A 17,911-nucleotide genomic window follows, 5' to 3' on the forward strand; every position below is an offset into this window, starting at 1 on the left:
TCCTAAATTTAAGAATGACACGCCCATTATTTTAAGGAGTTTTTCCTAAATCCGCCATTCATTCGCTATTTTAGCTCTAAGGTTCTTTGTGAACACGGCCCCTGGTCAGTAGAGGGTAGAGCAGGGCTAGAGGCCTGGTCAGAGTCTGAGAGGCAGGCTAATAAGCAGCTTTCAAAGGGAGTGTTTGCCTGATGAGGACTAGTACTAACACGAAATCTTGCATTATTTTTGTTTATTATGAATGTGGGCACTGTGAAACTATGAAAACAGATGTGTCTGAGACAAACTCGCCAAGATCTCATTTCAAGCCAGATTGGACAGCCAGTTCTTAGATCAGAGCAAGAAAGGAAATACAAATATATATATATTTTGCAGAGACAAATAGCTCTATTCAATGCGAAGAATTCCTTTAGCACATAATAGCCATTATTCAATTTGTTTTAATGAAAACAGCACCAGAGCATTCATGAGATTACTCTAAGACTCTGCACTGTGGCCTGCCCCATTCATCTTCACTTTTATGGGTTCCATTTAGATAATGCCATTTTCAAAACAAAAGCTGGCCTTTCCAGAAAGATGACAAGGTCATGGGTAGCCTGGTGCCTTTACCCCACGCTAAAGGATGGAGCTATCATACCCTTCTAATGCAATCAAACAGTTATATTCCATCTAATCCTTGGTGATGTCAGTGGTTCACATCCAAGTGGATTAGACCAACCCACTTTAAGTTGAAAGCTTCCAGATCCGTAAAACCAACAAAGTGTGTCTCTTTCTGAAAGTGGATGTGCAGACCACACAGCAAATATTTCTATGCTCCATTTGGGTTTGTACTGTTGCTCTGATTTGACGAGCTTATCAATATCTCAAAGAACAACAGCTTGGGTGTCAAGTTTTGCTGCAGTAATGCTGATTATATCATAATGATCATAATGTGCACGCACACACTGATACACACAGGAGTCTTTTGAGGTGAGAGTGCCAGCTCAGGCCTCCTGAACTGTTCCCCTGAATGGGGGAACAGTTACTGAGAAAGATCAGGCAGCAGCATTGTGCGGTGTCCTCACACTGGAATACTTCTGGATCATTCTTCCAAGAAGACTGAGGGCCCTATTTTATCCGTCTGAAACGCAAGTGAGAAGCACGAAACGGAACTAGCTTTGTGGGCAGACCTCTGGCACTGTTGCTATAATACCGGCGGATAAATGACTCTTGCGCCCAACGCAAATCTAAAATGGGTTGGTCTGAATACCCGTAGGTGTGTTTTGGGAGTAACATGCAATAAACCAATGAGAGTGTCATCCCCCATCCCCTTTAAGAGCCATGAGCGCATTTGAACCTGATGAGTTGATATTTTCACAGCGCGTTTGCAGTCACCGATGAGATTGATGTATGACCAAATGAATTTCAAACTTCGAATGGCTCACTTTATGGCCAAATAGATTCTAATAGCGTTTTCTTCTACAACTCTTCTACAACTTAACACACATATGATATGCAGTCCTGTGGGTCTATTTAATGATATGCGGCAATACATTAACAAACATAGTTTCTTACCAGTATTGTATAGGCTACATTATCGTTATCAACTTGTGTTCATAATATGCATGTGTCCCCCCGTTAATATTCATTGCCATGGACAGTATTATGCGTTACGTGTTTAGTTTGCGTATGTTTAAATAGATGGGTATGAGGGGCCGCCTGGGACATAATTCATACTTGGGCTTACACACACTATTAGAATCTTGCATATACACCACTGTACTCATACACACACACTCCTTTTACATGTATGTATGAGTGTATAGTAGTGTATGTGAGAGAATATAGTAGTGTGTGTGAGAGGGAATTGCATTGTGTATGAGAGAGTATAGTAGTGTGTGAGAGAGTTTGACAGAAACGGAAGTGAGTTTGATTCCTCACTTCCTGATTGGCAGACAGAAGAGGCGGTCGCTTCTGGCGGTCAAAATACTGCGCTGTCATTTCACTCTGGAATTTCCAGCGATTCTATTATGCTGCGTTCTCATCAAAAAATGATTTGATCGCTTGTTTGCGTTGTCCCCGGAGTTTGAGAGAGGCTGCCTCTCAATTCATTCTCAACCATGGCCAGTCTCTACGTGTTGTGGAAGTACCAGAGACGTCAGAGAAACCGACGCAGTGTAATACCATCTGTTCTATAAAATATTCTAATCTAGAACACTCCGGGACAAGGGCGTAGGAACCGAGGGGGACGGAGGGGACGTGTCCCCTCCAATATCGGAGACAGGAGCATTTGTCCCACCTAAAAATTATACCGGATCTGTCAGGTTTCCGATATGTGTCCCCCCCAATGTTAAACTCATTCCTACGCCCCTGCTCCGGGAGCTCTGGCGGGAGTACTGGAGCTCTTTATCTAAATAATATAAGATGATATAATATATAGATATCTGTATAATATTATATTGTAGCGTCACAGGGTTTGGGAGATGGGGGCGGGCCTTAGCGGGGGGAGCACTCGTGGGGATTCGGCTTTGCAGGGTTTGTTGTGGTTACCGGCGTTGCCGTGGTTACCGGTCTTGCGTGTGTTCCAACAATGGACCTATTAAAGAACGGTTCCAACGGTTTATTAGCGGTGGTATCTAATAAATCGCTGTCTAAGCAATACTTCATTCACTGCCTCTTCCGTGGTCATCACAATATATATAATATCACAGCCAAAAGCTATGTGCGCCTCCAGATGATAATATGAACTGCGTCAGGTAATCTGAAGTCCAAATTGAACCGCGACAATCTGAGGAGAAAGGGATTGTTGCCGTTTGCGGACTCCCGGAGCTCTTTCTGCGAGGAAGTGCAGGAGGTTCCACCACCCCCCGAGCTCTCGGTCCCCGCTGGAGGAGCTCCTGGAGTCCGCAAACGGCCACAATCGTCATTGTCGTTAATATTCATAATATCATCCGGAGGCGCACACAGCTTTTGGCCGTTATATTATATATTATATTATACAGATATCTATATATTATATCATCTTATTTTATTTAGTTATAGAGCTCCAGGACCCCCCGCCGGAGCTCCCAGAGTGTTCTAGATTGGAATATTTTGCGTCGGTTTCTCTGATATCTCTGGTACTTCCACAACACGTAGAGACTGACCATTGTTAAGAATGAATTGGCGGTCAAAAGAGGTGACCTCTCAAACTCAGGCGACAGAGCGAACAAGCAACGTCCTAATCAATTTTTTTGGTGCAAACATAGCATAACAGAATTGCTGGAAATTCTAGAGTGAAAGAGTGCATTATTTTGAGCGCCAAAAGCTACTATCTCTTCTGTCAGCCAATCAGGAACTTAGGAATCAAACTCACTTCCGTTTCATTCAATCTCACTTCCGTTTCATTCAAACTCTCTCACACACACACTATTATACTCTCTCAAACACACTACTGCAGTGGTTTTCAAACTGTGAGGCGCGCCTCCCATGGGGGGCGCCAGAGATCTTCAAGGGGGGCGCGACGTGAGAAAAAAAGAAACCAGAAAAAGTAACAGAAAAAACTCAACGACGAAGACGTGCTTTGTTCGAAATCGTTCCTTATTCACTCACTCACTATTCCCTATATAGTGTTTATGATATAGTGCACTATATAGGGAACGAACAAGCGAGAATTCGGACACTACGCTGAACATTTCTAAACGTCATTTGCGTCAGTAAATGAGCCGGGTATTTGTGTGACGCAGCCAGATGCGCCCACATCATGAAAACAAACAAACCGGGCACCCACGAGGAAAGCCGGAGGTTGTATTGATGTTGAATTGACGTTGTTCAAGGTTTTTTTTATTAATTTTGAATGTTACATTTTCTTTGTTAAATCCCAAATAAATTGTTGACATTTCTAAACGAAAGCCGGAGACTCCATCATTAAATGTATTCGTTTTCGTTATTATTCAGCTTCTCCTCCGGAAAAACACGACTGCATTACATTGTGGTGTACGGGAGTACCATGTAGGGAACATCGTCGTTCACTCAAATTTTGGGTATTTTAAGTCCACTTTATGGTACGTGAAATTTACCACTGAGAATTCGAACACCACTACAAAATGGCGAGCACCCTATATAGTGCACTATATCCGTGATTGGGAACTATTTCGAACACAGCTACGCAAACTCATTGCTCGCACTAAAGTTGAGGTGAGCTAAAAAGGAGGCTAAACTGGCAGTTTACAGATTAAGATGTTCAAATGTATTTTAAAAATGTTAAGCAAAAACATGCTTAGATAAAGATGTTAAAATGTGTTAAATGTGTTTAAAAACACACAGATGTTTAGAATGTTTGAAAAATATGTTTAAAATGTTTCAAAAAATATGATCAGAGATGTTTAAAATGTGTAAAATATGATCATAGATGTTTAAAATTTGATCAGAGATGTATAAAATGTGTAAAATAATTAGAAGATCTTTCAAAACACAGGGATTTAGACAAAAATATATTGGGGGGGGGCTCAGTTTAAATTTGTTCTCTGAGGGGGGCTCACTCTGTCATACTTTGAAAACCCCTGCACTACTATATTCTCTAGCATAAACAACTATACTCTCTCACCCACACTACTATATTATCTTGCATAAATAACTATACTCTCTCACACACACTACTAAACTCTCTCACATACACTACTATACTCTTACATACACTACTATTCTCTCTTACACACACTACTGTATTCTCTTGCATAAACAACTATAGTCTCTCACATACACTACCATACTCTCTCACATACACTACTACCTCATAGATGGGTGCACACACGCGTCCCCGCATTCATTCATGCTTTTAAGCACACACATGCGCACCTATGAGGGGCCGCCTGAGACAGAATTCATACTTGGTCTTACACACACTATGATAATCTTGCATATACACCACTATACTAATACACACACACTATTATACTCATTTTACATGTATGTATGAGAGTATAGTCGTGTGTATGTGAGAGAGTATAGTTGAGTATGGTAGTGTATGTGAGAGTATAGTAGTGTATGTGAGAGAGTATAGTTGTTTATGCAAGATAATATAGTAGTGTGTGTGAGAGAATAGTATTGTGTGTGTGAGAGAGTATAGTAGTGTGTGTGAGAGAGTTTGACTGAAACGGAAGTGAGTTTGATTCCTCTGTTCCTGATTGGCTGACAGAAGAGGCGGTAGCCTCTGGCACTCAAAATACTGCCCTGTCATTTCACTCTGTAATTTCCAGAGATTTAGTTATGCTGTGTTACCACCGAAAAATGATTTGGTCTCTTGTTTGTGTGGTCGCTTGAGATTGAGAGAGGCTTCCTGTTTTGACCGCCAATTTATTCTAAACCCTGGCCAGTTTCTACGTGTTGTGGAAGTACCAGAGACGTCAGAAAAACAGACGCAGTCGTTTAGGATTCATAATATCATCCGTTCTATGAAATATTCTAATCTAGAACACTCCAGGAGCTCCGGCGGGAGTCCAGGAGCACTATATCTAAATAATATAAGATTATATACTTTATAGATATCTTTATAATATAAAATTGTACATGTTTGTGTCAAGAAAATATGAGTTTGCTGTACGTTGTTTGCAGATGCATTGATTTAAAAGTACAACTTATTACCGCTGTATCAGCTGTTCTTTCCCAAATAATTTAACCAACGAGATTTCATTTTGGAAGGCTGGGATATGGCCTACTTAGCTCGAGTTTATTATTGTTATTATTATTATTTGAACGCATGGCATAGCCTACTACAGTGTTCATTCATGCAGCCCCTATGGAAAAAAATTGTTTCCACAATCTATATCATCATCATAATATGCAAATCGTTTGCATGTTTGTGCTGTGTATAGCATACTGGTGTGTAAGCTTATGTTGCAGTTCCGATCTGCCATTGTACGTCAAAATAGCAACACCAACTGCGCTATCCGCTGTGCACTTAGACCAGGTACTTTTCAGTCAGTTGTGCAACTGCTTTATCGATCTGTAAGATAGCACCATGTATCATTTGCGCCGGAACAAGACTGCTTTTCGCCGACATGCCTCTCAGGGCGCAAGTTTAGTGGCGCGAGTTTGCTGCGGGGGAAAATCTGATTTGCGCCGGGTGCAAACTAGCGTCGATACATGCGTCTGTGTAGAAAGTATATTGCGCTGGGTGTAAGATAGGGCCCGGAGGGTTCTGCGTTAAATTTCCACTGTTCCCAGTGTTTACAACCGTCAACTCATATTTCTCTCAATCAACACTCTACGGCATTTCAGAATGTTTGCAAACAATAGGCGTCAAGATACTTTCGGGTGGCAGAATGCGAGCAGCTTCCGCAGACCTGAAGCGATCATTTTGTTGAAACGATAACGAAAACGATATTAATGTAATATAATATTATATATATATATAATGAGACGTCCCGTAGCACCCCGCAAGCAGAAAATCATTAATTCAAGCCTCTGTTTTCTCGATTGCTGTGCCCTGGTCGAATGACATGGAAAGGTTTGTTTACTATTGGTGCAATCGGAGAACGCTTTGGCTTTTGCCACCCGGAAGAACGCATATTATTGTTGTGACATCATGGTGAATTGTCTTATAGTGAACAAAGAAACAAAGGAGCCTTACAGCTGTAATATAGATAATATCTGTATCCAAGACAAGCCATGGTGGACAGTTTCAGCCGCCACGTTGTGTTAAGATGCAATAATTCCAGGTTGTCACCTTCGAGCTTGGCATTCAATGATTTAAACTGGCATAGACACAACCGTGGAGCGGTAAAGAGACAGGCTTAGTGATGGAAGCAGAGCGTGGCAGATTAATACACTGACAGAGGAAGAGAGAGAGACTAGCAGGTGCAAATGACGAGCTTAGCAGCCATTAGTTTGAAGAGAAAACAATGGCGTCCTCCCCAGAGCCTCTTCCCCATGTCGCGACTCAGCGGTAATTAATGTAGCTTTAGGGCAACATCTGACCTTTGGGGACGTGTTCTCAGGACATTGTGTAAACTAGCAGCAGGCTCACAGTCCAGTACGGGCTACTGTTGAGTGGACTGGAGCAATTAACTTTCACTGCAAACTCAGTTACCCCATCAACCCCCTCTCTGCATTGGATCAATGCAATAAATATGTGCTCTTTACAAAGTTCTGTACATTTGGTGAAAGAAATAGTTGGCATACGGACTGAATTTGATCGAACATTTACACATAATGTAACAAACATGTAGTCTAATACATGTACTCTCTATTACACTGTGTGTAGGTCACATGTCTTCCAGGAGCAGGTGGGGTCAGCCATCTTGCTCAGGGAGGCCTAAAGATACAGTTGCACGTTAGAGTTTAACCAGGATCATTCGGGAGTCCAGTACCCTTATTAATTTAATATCCTCATTACCTGACATTTCACTACAATCATTTGGGAAATGTTTGAGCTTGTTGTGACAGTGGGAGGGGAAAATAAAAGCATCTCAAAAGTTTATCCTTCAAAATGATGTAACATTGCAAAGGATCCCGTAAAGTATGTTTTATCCTGTAAGGAGGTACAGTGGCGGCTGGTGGTTTTTAAAGTGAGGGAGGAAGGACTGCGCGCTTGGTTGCCATTGGCCTGCTTGCACTGATTGTCAGGTTTCACCAAATGGCAGACGAGAACCCAATAGAGGAGAAGCAGAGGTCAAACCAGGTAGTCAATCCGTGTAGCAAACAAATCCAGTAGGAGCAGGCAACAAGGAAGGTCCAAAGTCCAAACAGGCAAGTCAATCCAGTAGGAACAGGCAAAAAGGAAGGTCCAAAGTCCAAAAAGGCAGGTCAATACACGAGCAGGCAGGTTCAGGATCAGAATGAGAAGACGTGGGAGAGCTAGGTAAACACACTAGACAATCTGGCAAAGAACTGAGGGAAATGGACCGGTACATATACTGAGGGGCTGATTAGCTGATGAGGAGCAGGCGAGTATGGGGGTGGGGCAGGCCAGGTGAATAAAAACAGCAGGTAATGCAGAGCAGGAGGGAGTGGCAGAGTCTGAAATGACATGAGTTAGTGTGGCAAAACAGGAAACAGACAAATGAAAAACTAAAGCCTTGCTGAAGTTGTGACAGAACCCCCCCCCCTAGGGACGGCTCCTGACGTCCCACCGGGCTGGTCAGGATGGTCCCTATGGAAAGCTAAGATGAGGTCAGGGTCCACGAGTCGGAACCCATGAGCGCTCCTAAGGGCCATAACCCTCCCAATCGACAAGGTATTGAAAACCCCTTCCCCGCCGTCGCGACTTGATGAGGCGATGGACAGAGTAAGCAGGACCCCCATCAATGAGCCGGGGGGGTGGCGGGGGTCTGGAGGAGGGCTGGAGCTGGCTTTCCTTAATGGGTTTGTCCTTGGAGACATGGAAGGTGGGATGAATCCTCAGAGCGAGAAAGGCGAAGACAGACTGCAGCAGGGTTGATGACCTTAGTGATGGAGAACGGGCCCACAAACCTTAGGGCCAAATTCCTAGACTCTACCCGGAGTGGGAGGTCATGTGTGGACAGCCAAACCTTCTGACCAGGAGTGTAGCATGGTGCAGGGATCCAACGGCGGTTGGCATTTCTCTGGTACCGGTTGGACGAACGCAGGAGAGCAGAACGGGCCCGCAACCAGATGCGCCGACAGCGCTGGATGAACGCCTGGACAGACGGGACAATGGCCTCTCGCTCCTGCTCAGGGAACAGTGGAGGTTGATATCCCCAAGAGCACTGGAAAGGAGAAAGCCTTGTTGCTGAGCTTGGAAGCGTATTGTGAGCATATTCCACCCACAAAAGCTGTTTGGACCAGGAGGATGGTGTGTGGGACGCGATGCAACGCAAGGCAGTCTCCATTTCCTTGTTCATCCGTTCAGTCCGTCCGTTGGATTGAGGATGGAAACCAGAGGAAAGGCTGACCGTGGCCCCCAACAGTTGGCAAAAGTCTGTCCAAAAACGAGAAGTGAACTGTGGCCCCCGATCTGAGACAATGTCACAGGGGAGGCCGTGCAGACGGAAAACATGATGCAACATAAGTTCAGCGGTTTCTTTGGCAAATGGTAATTTGGGCAATTTTTGGCCTGTTCAGACTTTGAGAAGATTAGGATATCATCAAGATATACAAACACAAACACATTGAGAAAATCCCGGAGCACATCATTCGCTAAGGCTTGGAATATTGCTGGAGCATTAGTAAGTCCGAAAGGCATAACCAGGTACTCATAGTGGCCTCTAGGGGTGTTGAACGCCGTTTTCCAATCATCCCCCTCCCTAATGTGAACAAGGTGATAGGCATTCCTGAGATCAAGCTTGGTAAACACAGAAGCCCCTTGCAACAGTCGACCGGTCCCCTTAGCAGAGAAATACCCCCAAACCATAATGCTTCCAACTCCATGCTTGACGGTGGGGATGGTGTTCTTGGGGGAATTCCTCTTCCTCTAAACACCGCGCGTCGAATTGATACCAAAGAGCTTGATTTTGGTTTCATCTGACAACATCACCTTCAGCCAAGCATTCTCTAAATCATCCAGGTGTTCATTGGCAAACTTCAAAAAGACAGAACTGTACATGTGCCTTCTTGAACAGGCGGACCTAACGGGCGCTGCAGGATTTTAATCCATTACGGCGTAGTGTGTTACCAATGATTTTCTTGGTAACTGTGGTGCCAGCTGCCTTCAGATCATTTACAAGCTCCTCCCGTGTATATCTGGGCTGATCCCTCACCCATCTCATGATCATTGATACCCCACGAGTGGAGATCTTGCATGGAGCACCAGACCGAGGGAGATTGACAATCATTTTGTGCTTCTTCAATTTTAAAATAATCACACCTATAGTTGTCACCTTCTCATCCAGCTTCTTGCAAATGGTCTTGTAGCCCATTACGGGCTTGTGCAAGTCTACAATCTTATCCCTGATGTCCTTGGACAGCTCTTTGGTCTTGCCCATTATGGAGCAGTTTGAGTCTGATTCCAGTCTTGTTTTGATTGTTCGATTCTGTGGACAGGTGTCTTTTATACAGGTAACGAGTTGAGATCAGGAGTGCTTTCTTAAAGCAAAATGACTAATCTGTGGGAGCCAGAATCTTTTATTGTTGATAGGGGATAAAATACTTATTTCACTCAATAAAATGCAAATCAATTGATATATTTTTTTTTTATGTGATTCTTGTGTTTTTTTTTAAAGACCATTCATTTCTTTGTCAGTGGCCAAACTTACAAAATCAGTGAGGGATAAAATAGTTATTTCCTCCACTGTATATAAAGATATCTATATAAAATCAAGTGTATAGTTGATGGTAAGTTTGCCATCAACTCGTCTCCAGAAGTCAATGTATGGAGGAGAGACCAATACAGGAAGAGACAGAGACAGACTGACAGAGAGAGACACACATAGGGGCAGTAAGAGAGAAGCAGACACAGATGGGGAGTGAGAGAGAGGAGTATTATAATAGACCAACAGGATCTGTTGATAATGTTCATGTTGAATGATGAAGTACAGATGTTGGGCCATGTCTTTACATGGTCAAGTTTTGTTCCCTTCAGAAACACCATTGAAAGTGAACAGGAACAGAAGGATATGGCTATCAGGGTTCAGCCAGATATGAAGCCTTTATGACACTGTCCACGTGGGTATGAACAGAGAAACACACCTTTACTGCTCTCAGACCATCCATTCTGCCTTCCAGTTTACAGTTGACACCGCTAGGCTCGGACCGCGGTTTTTACATCCACATTCCGCACATGGAGGCCATGATAGGCCACCTCGAACCAGTCTATAGAAGAAAATTATTAATTCCTGTACATCCAGGACCTCACCCAAAACATGATATCCAAATTAATGGAGATCCTTACATAACAAAACAAAAATGGATTTGCTTTGTATTAGTAGAATTCAAACTCTTTCTTCCCTTAGACGTAGAATAGTGACATCCTGCCACAAACTGATTCATAGTATGTTGAGGCCCTGAGAGGAACTAAGGTAGTCTCTTCTGCATGGGACTCCAAAGCAGAGAGCCATAGCTGTGGCCTGGATACTGTTATCCTGGTTTGCAGCATATGGACACTGCTTGACATTCTCACATACATCATTCTCTAGGCTACTTGTTGCTCAGCACTGATTGTTATATGGTGAATTAAGTAATGTACAATGTCAGCAACATGATGACTGCGCAGTGTGCATGACAATACAGGCTGTATACTGGTGGAGCTGTATTCACAGCATCACTATACACAGCATGCATTGTCATGCACACTGCACAGGCCTTTTGTATCTCTCAAGGAAGTAGAGCATGCTGGTGATTAGCATGCTTCCGGGACTCATATCTTGGCAGAAATGATGTTCTCCGCCAGCCAGAACCACATCCTTTCTGAGCCTACAGTGAAGGAATATTGAATAGATTAGAAAGTATTGGTATTCTCTGTGGGGAGCGCTACAGGCCTACCAGAGAGCACTAAGCCATGCCGATATGCTGCCTCCAAAATGTTCACATGCCATACAGAATAACATTGATACAGAAATGAAATAGACAAATCACCTGAGTACAAACACTGATCAAAATTCTGTCAGAATTTAAAATTGTGCTAATATGCCATGTAAACTATTGAGGAATACATAAATGAGTAGGAAGACATTCAGTTCTAACTCCATTGGAGTAACTCCAATACACGACGGTAAAAAAGCTTCTTCAAACACATAAATTGTGGCCTTTGAACTTTGATTGCCTTTTTCCTATCTGTAGTGGCTGTGGCTGCAGTTTGTAGTTCAATCAGCATTTCTTGAAGATTTGATCTACTTGTTCTGACGTTATAGGATATTGACTAATGATTAAAAAGTATTGACAGTTTGACAACTTTTGCATTGACAATCCAATACCAATTACGTAAACTGTATCTGGCGACATAAGGTCCGGCTGGCTCAGTCCTATAAACAGATAACAGCACATCAAATGACCCATGTAGCAAAGGCCAATCACTAAACACCACCTAGGTGGCTGCCTCACTCAACCTAGGTGGAGTTTATTGGGCTCCTCCAGACAAGCACGGTGGTGTTGAAGAAGCTTTATTGTTGGGTTTGCATATAATGATTCATGGCCTGGTGCTCCATGCTGCCATGCAGGAGATCCCCCTGAGTGTGAGGTGATGGCTGGTTCAACCTGTGCACACTGATCAGACTCGGCCAGGTGAGCCTGCTTAAATCAGCCATCCTCCACAAACACTCCCACAACCTATGAATTGACCGATAAATCAATCACACAATTATCAACATTTCACACGAGTGGATCAGTTGGAGCATTACTAGCCAGACACAAATTTATGCAATGAGTGCTGTCTTCCTGGTAAATCCCTCTTGATCTGGTTTATGAATTAAGGGCATTTTTACTTGAATGAGCCCTCAAGAGCACGCACAATGCTAGTGCATTAATTGTTAGCTAGAAAATAGTTTATACTCTCCTGAACTCTAATTACACGTGTTTCTGGCCATAAACAATGGAACTGAAAACAGGACGAGCTCATAATGATGTCTATATTCCACAAGGCTGGTTAAGGAAGCCATCTAAAAGTGCTTCTGGGTGGACTGACAAAATAGCATTACCTGACATTACCTATAGTATATAAACACACACACACACCAAACTACCCACCAACCAATCACCAAACAGTTGTTATTGATGATGCATGAATAGATAATAACAGCGTGGCGTAACTTCTGGATACCCCCCACCAGAAGAGATTATGGAGCTTCTGGGAGGCTGGACGCTGCTTGGGTGGTGCTCACTACAAAGGCTGGGTTGGTTTTCACTATAGAGGATAGGGTGGTGCTCATTATACAGGCTTGGGTTGTGCTCTCTACAGAGGCTGGGCTGGTGCTTATTATTGAGGCTGGGGTGGTGCTCACTATAGAGGCAGGGGTGGTGCTCACTATAGAGGCTGGGATGGTGCTCACTATAGAGGCTGGGATGGTGCTCGCTATAGAGGCAGGGGTGGTGCTCACTATAGAGGCTGGGATGGTGCTCGCTATAGAGGCTGGGGGGGTGCTCACTATAGAGGCTGGAGTGTGCTCACTACAGAGGCTGGGGTGGTTCTCAATATTGAGGTACTTGGGTTGGGTACTTGGGTTGGGCTTACTATAGAGGCTTGGGTGGTGCTCACTAAAGAGGCTGGGGTGGTGCTCACTAAAGAGGCTGGGTTGGTGCTTACTATAGAGGCTGGGTGGTGCTCACTATACAGGCTTGGGTGGTGCTCACTAAAGAGGCTGGGGTTGTGCTCACTACAGAGGCTGGGATGGTGCTCTCTGTAGAGGCACCGGATCCACACTCTCTCACCATCTGGTTCACCCTCCAGCCTCCATTACTCTGATCAGTCCAGGAAGGTTTTACTTCACTTTCCACCAGCCTGCATCACTCTGATCAGTCCAGGAAAGTTTCACTCTCCACCAGCCTAATCACTTCACTCTACATCAGCCTGCATCAATCTGATCACTCCAGGAAGGTTTCACTGTCCACCAGCCTGATCACTCAGATCACTTCATAAAGGAAGGCCTCATGGGCTCCACCTGGTCTATGATGGTCCAGTGGGTCTTCTTTGCTCCAGAAGGAGTCCTTGAAGCTGCCACCAGCCCTGGTCCCCGAGCAGAGGGAACTAGGGGAGAGCTCCTCCACTCAAACACATGCAGGTCCCCAGGGGGCGTCGCTGAAAGATCAGCGGCTATTCAGGGAACAGGGGGTGGGGGAAGTCTTTCTGAACGGTGAGGAACAGGGGGGAATGAGTCTTTCTTAACCGTGAGGTATGGGGGGGGGGGGGGGGGGGGACGATGAGGTACACGGGGCGGGGAAGGGCTGAGTCTTTATGAATGGTGAGGTAGGATGGGGGAAGGATGATTCTATATTAATGGTTAGGTACAGGGGGTGAGTCTTTACGAATGGTGAGGAACAATGGGGGTGAGTCTTTATGAACAGTGAGGTACAGGGGTGAGTCTTTATGAATGGCGAGGTACAAGGTGAGGGGGCTGAGTCTTTATGAACGGTGAGGTACGGGGGGAAGCTTTATGAACGGTGAGGAACAGGGGGGTTGAGTCTTTATGAACGTGAGGTACAGGGGGGTGAGTCTTTATGAACGGTGAGGTACAATGGGAAGGGGGGCTGAGTCTTTATGAATGGTGAGGTACGGGGGGTGAGTCTTTATGAACAGTGAGGTGAGTCTTTATGAACAGTGAGGTACAAGGGGGTGAGTCTTTATGAACGGTGATGTAAAGGGGGGGTGAGTCTTTATGAACGGTGAGGTACAGGGGGGGTGAGTCTTTATGAACAGAGAGGTACAGGGGGCTGAGTCTTTATGAACAGTTAGGTACGGGGGGGTGTGAGTCTTTATGAACAGTGAGGTACAGGGGGGGGTAAGTCTTTATGAATAGTGAGGTACAGGGGGGTAAGTCTTTATGAACGGCTATGGAACCTCCATCATGTAGAGATTCGCCCTTCATTCTCCACATCGTGTGCATGAGCGAACGATGTGGTGGATCGTACAGGCATGAGATAAACGACAACACGTTCCAATGCCTGTCCCCTCTACGGACGGGCATTGGAAATTAGCTAAAGCTACAAATGCTATGATGCTTTTCTGCTGGATTATGCACAATCCACATGAGTTGTATCTGTCTCTATCAAATAAAAATTAAATAACTAAACTGATGCGTCCATCAACTGAACCATAATAAAAGCAGGAGCTGCCTTTAATTTATAACTCATTCCTCAGGTCATGATCACGTTCTCATTTCGAAGTGGAGTTAGAAATGAAATAATGGACGTGAGTCAAATGGATTCAAAGGGTCCTCTGAATGAGCCTTTAAAAATAGTTCCTGGGACTATCCTAGTCATGCGGTGAGCACAAGGGCATACTTTCGGAGTCTATAGTTAGATGGCTCTGCCTGATTTATGCTTTAGCTGCATCAATGCTTTACCATGTTAACCTCATTAGCCCACTGTTATCATACCTGTTACAGTCCAATACACAAACATTTCTAAAGGTAAGTAATGAAATCATAAATGTTTCTATTTTTCTTTGAATTAAACATGTCATAATTTCCTCTATAATGTTATTTTCACCATGTCTCAACAGATTATTATTATTTTAGTTTATCCATGCCTCAACACCATTTGTATTAAACAGGGGGATTTTAATCAACAATAAACATGGCACAAATAAGAACAGGAGAAAAAACAAGCCAAACCTAGCAGTCAATAAAACTGCCGGTGACACTAAAGAGGGTTTGTGTAACACCTGAAGGATTTAAGATAAACCCAACCCCCTAACACGCCTTTTCTTTAAACTCTGAACGTTATCAAGGCAACGCAGCATTCATACTTATATATATATATAGATATATAAGTGGTTGTAGAGAGGATTGAGATTGATGACATTGTGGTGCATTATCATGATCACAGAATGACTTGGTAAAGGAAATAATGCTCACTGTTTTCATTTTATTGTATCAAGTTCCTCTGCAACACTAGCAACACAAGCCGTTAAATGTAGCTGATAGCTTATGCTTTAGTGCTTAAAAGAGTTATCAGGGTTAAGCTGCAATGGGAATATTATCTTTTCATATTCCAGTTCTCTAGCTGCCATTTGTTGGTGTGCCTTTTCTCTGCCCCCTTGGGGTGGTCGTGGTTCAAGGCTCCAACTAAGGCCTGTTTTCTTGACTCCCTTGGGTTGGTCGGGGAGCAAGGCTCCAAATGAGAAGGCACCACTACATCTCCCCACATTACAATTGTGAATGATCAAATCAAATCATGTTTACCTAAAGTACAGAGTTTCCTCACCAAGTAGAAGAATGCATAAGGGGATCCCTGCTCCCTTGTGACGGTTTACACCAGGCACAAAGGTTAACGTTAGATAACACAAGGTAGGGTGGCTAGACAATACAAGGAATAGGAAACAAAGCTTAGATGATGAAAAGGAAAAAACATATGGATTTTTCACACATCATGAGGAGTTTCATATGTTGTTTACTACCATCTGATTAACTAATACGATAGTTTTTATCGGGGAGCAGAGCTGTTCCAAGCATTCCTAAGACCCGTCTGCCACTTTATAAGAAGTCTTTGCTTTTGCCAATGCATTGGACTTCTCCTTGTGAAGCTCTTAGAGACACGCAGGGGAAACTCCCATCTGTGTCCTTGGATTATTGTATGTTTGACAAATTGTTAGTTCCGATTACTCTTCATTGTTAAACAGTTTATACAGAAACGATTGGCGTGGTGCAAATTCCCACCATAAACCCCATGATTGCTAGCTACAATGGAGCCTAACAGCTACATTTATGACTTATTGTTATCCCTGGCCATAGTGTTAGACAGTAATACAAAGTGTGACTAAGTATAACATTATTGCCAGAAAACTAAAATCCTATACTGCTCTTATATATATATACTAGAGTTGCCGCGAGCATGTTGCGTTGTAATTAAACCAATAGCAATAATGTGGAAACCCCAGTCGATAATGTAACAAATTTCTGAGCGCATAATATGATAACATTTTGCCTATATTGTTACAACCTATAACATTTTGGTTCACCGTAATGAAGCAAGCATAATCATTTTCTCTTTACGTTATGAAGCAGGCATAATAATCTTCTACTCATAAGCCGTTTCATACATGTCTTCCGCATTTTTGCCGCATTTATCAGCATATCAGATTTGACCCTGAGGGTTAGTCACACTTGATGGTGATTCATGCTTTATATGCGGACATCGATGTTATTTAGACATCAGTAGAATCAACGGGGGTTAACGAGGGTTGGCTAGCAAGGGGCGCAATATGAGGTAGGGTCTAAGTTCGCAAGATGTGGGATAAGTGCGGCCGCTGTCACTGTAGTTTGTTTTGGTTTGACCTCAGACTTAATGGAGGCAGAACGGGCAGCACTCATCGCAATCATCTTAAATGTTGCTAAAATGATGCATCATATATTCTGTTGCATCCACAAAATCCGAAGCATCGATCGATGAATGATTGGAGCATGAGGAAGAGACAAATAGAAGAAATGACGAAGAAAGGCGTCGCGAACGACTGCGTTACCGAAGAAAGAGAGCGTATTTTTTTTTGCTTAATTTCACATATAGCAAACACTGGGACAAATGTAGTTGATTTCTGTGTTTACCTGAGAAAAAAGGGAGAGTATAATGTTCAGCTAACTGTTGTCAATAATAATAATAAAAATAACTACGCATGCAGCTGTGAACTCATGTATTGCAATTTAATATATGATGTGTATTTTTTAAGTTACAATAAGAACTATCTTTACGCTTTCAACACGAATGACTCTTAAAACTCTCTCACTGAGAGTTGGCACTCTCAGTGCCAACATTTAAATATTTTTTAACCATTCAGCGAACAAAAGGCAACAGACTGATTATCATTTAGGTGGCCTCTCAATGACATGCAAAAGCATCATCCAATGCCCACTTAAGAGGTGTGAGGAATAAAGACTTTCTACTCTTCATTCACATACAAGGTGATTTACATTTCCTACAGAGAATATACTAGGATATGTTGTTCACACATACGGCCCATCAGGAGAATAGCCGGAGAATATCAGGTCTTACATGTGTGTCTGAAAGCAGCTAGTGTGTGAGAATTTGATTACATTATACAATGAGTCAATTAATGAGTTACAGGGGTAAATGTTCAATGGAAAGTGTAGTATACTATGCATGTAAATCAATTATTCAATGGCTTCAACTGTTACTCAGGAATCAAAGTGCATTAGCATTTAAAAAATGCATGGCAAATACTATTGGTTAGTTGAAAATAATAATTACAAACATCTGAAAATTGTGTTCATTTACAGAAGCACCTCAGTAAAATAAACTAAGTGTAACAACAGCTAAGGCAGAATCCTACCTAACTATAGTGAAGTAAAGCACAGGCTTTTGTGGGGGAGGGGGATAGGGAAAAGGGCAA

The 17,911-nt window shown here is 43.2% G+C and overlaps 1 protein-coding gene across 2 annotated transcripts in view; it reads right to left on the minus strand.

The window, feature by feature from the left end:
• Positions 1–17,911, minus strand: part of LOC307091786 (protein kinase C alpha type-like) — a 194,801-nt gene that overhangs the window by 162,275 nt on the left and 14,615 nt on the right. The window lies entirely within an intron of this gene.

Source organism: Pollachius pollachius, assembly GCF_949987615.1.
Source record: "Pollachius pollachius genome assembly, chromosome: 2".
NCBI classification, from domain to species: domain Eukaryota; kingdom Metazoa; phylum Chordata; class Actinopteri; order Gadiformes; family Gadidae; genus Pollachius; species Pollachius pollachius.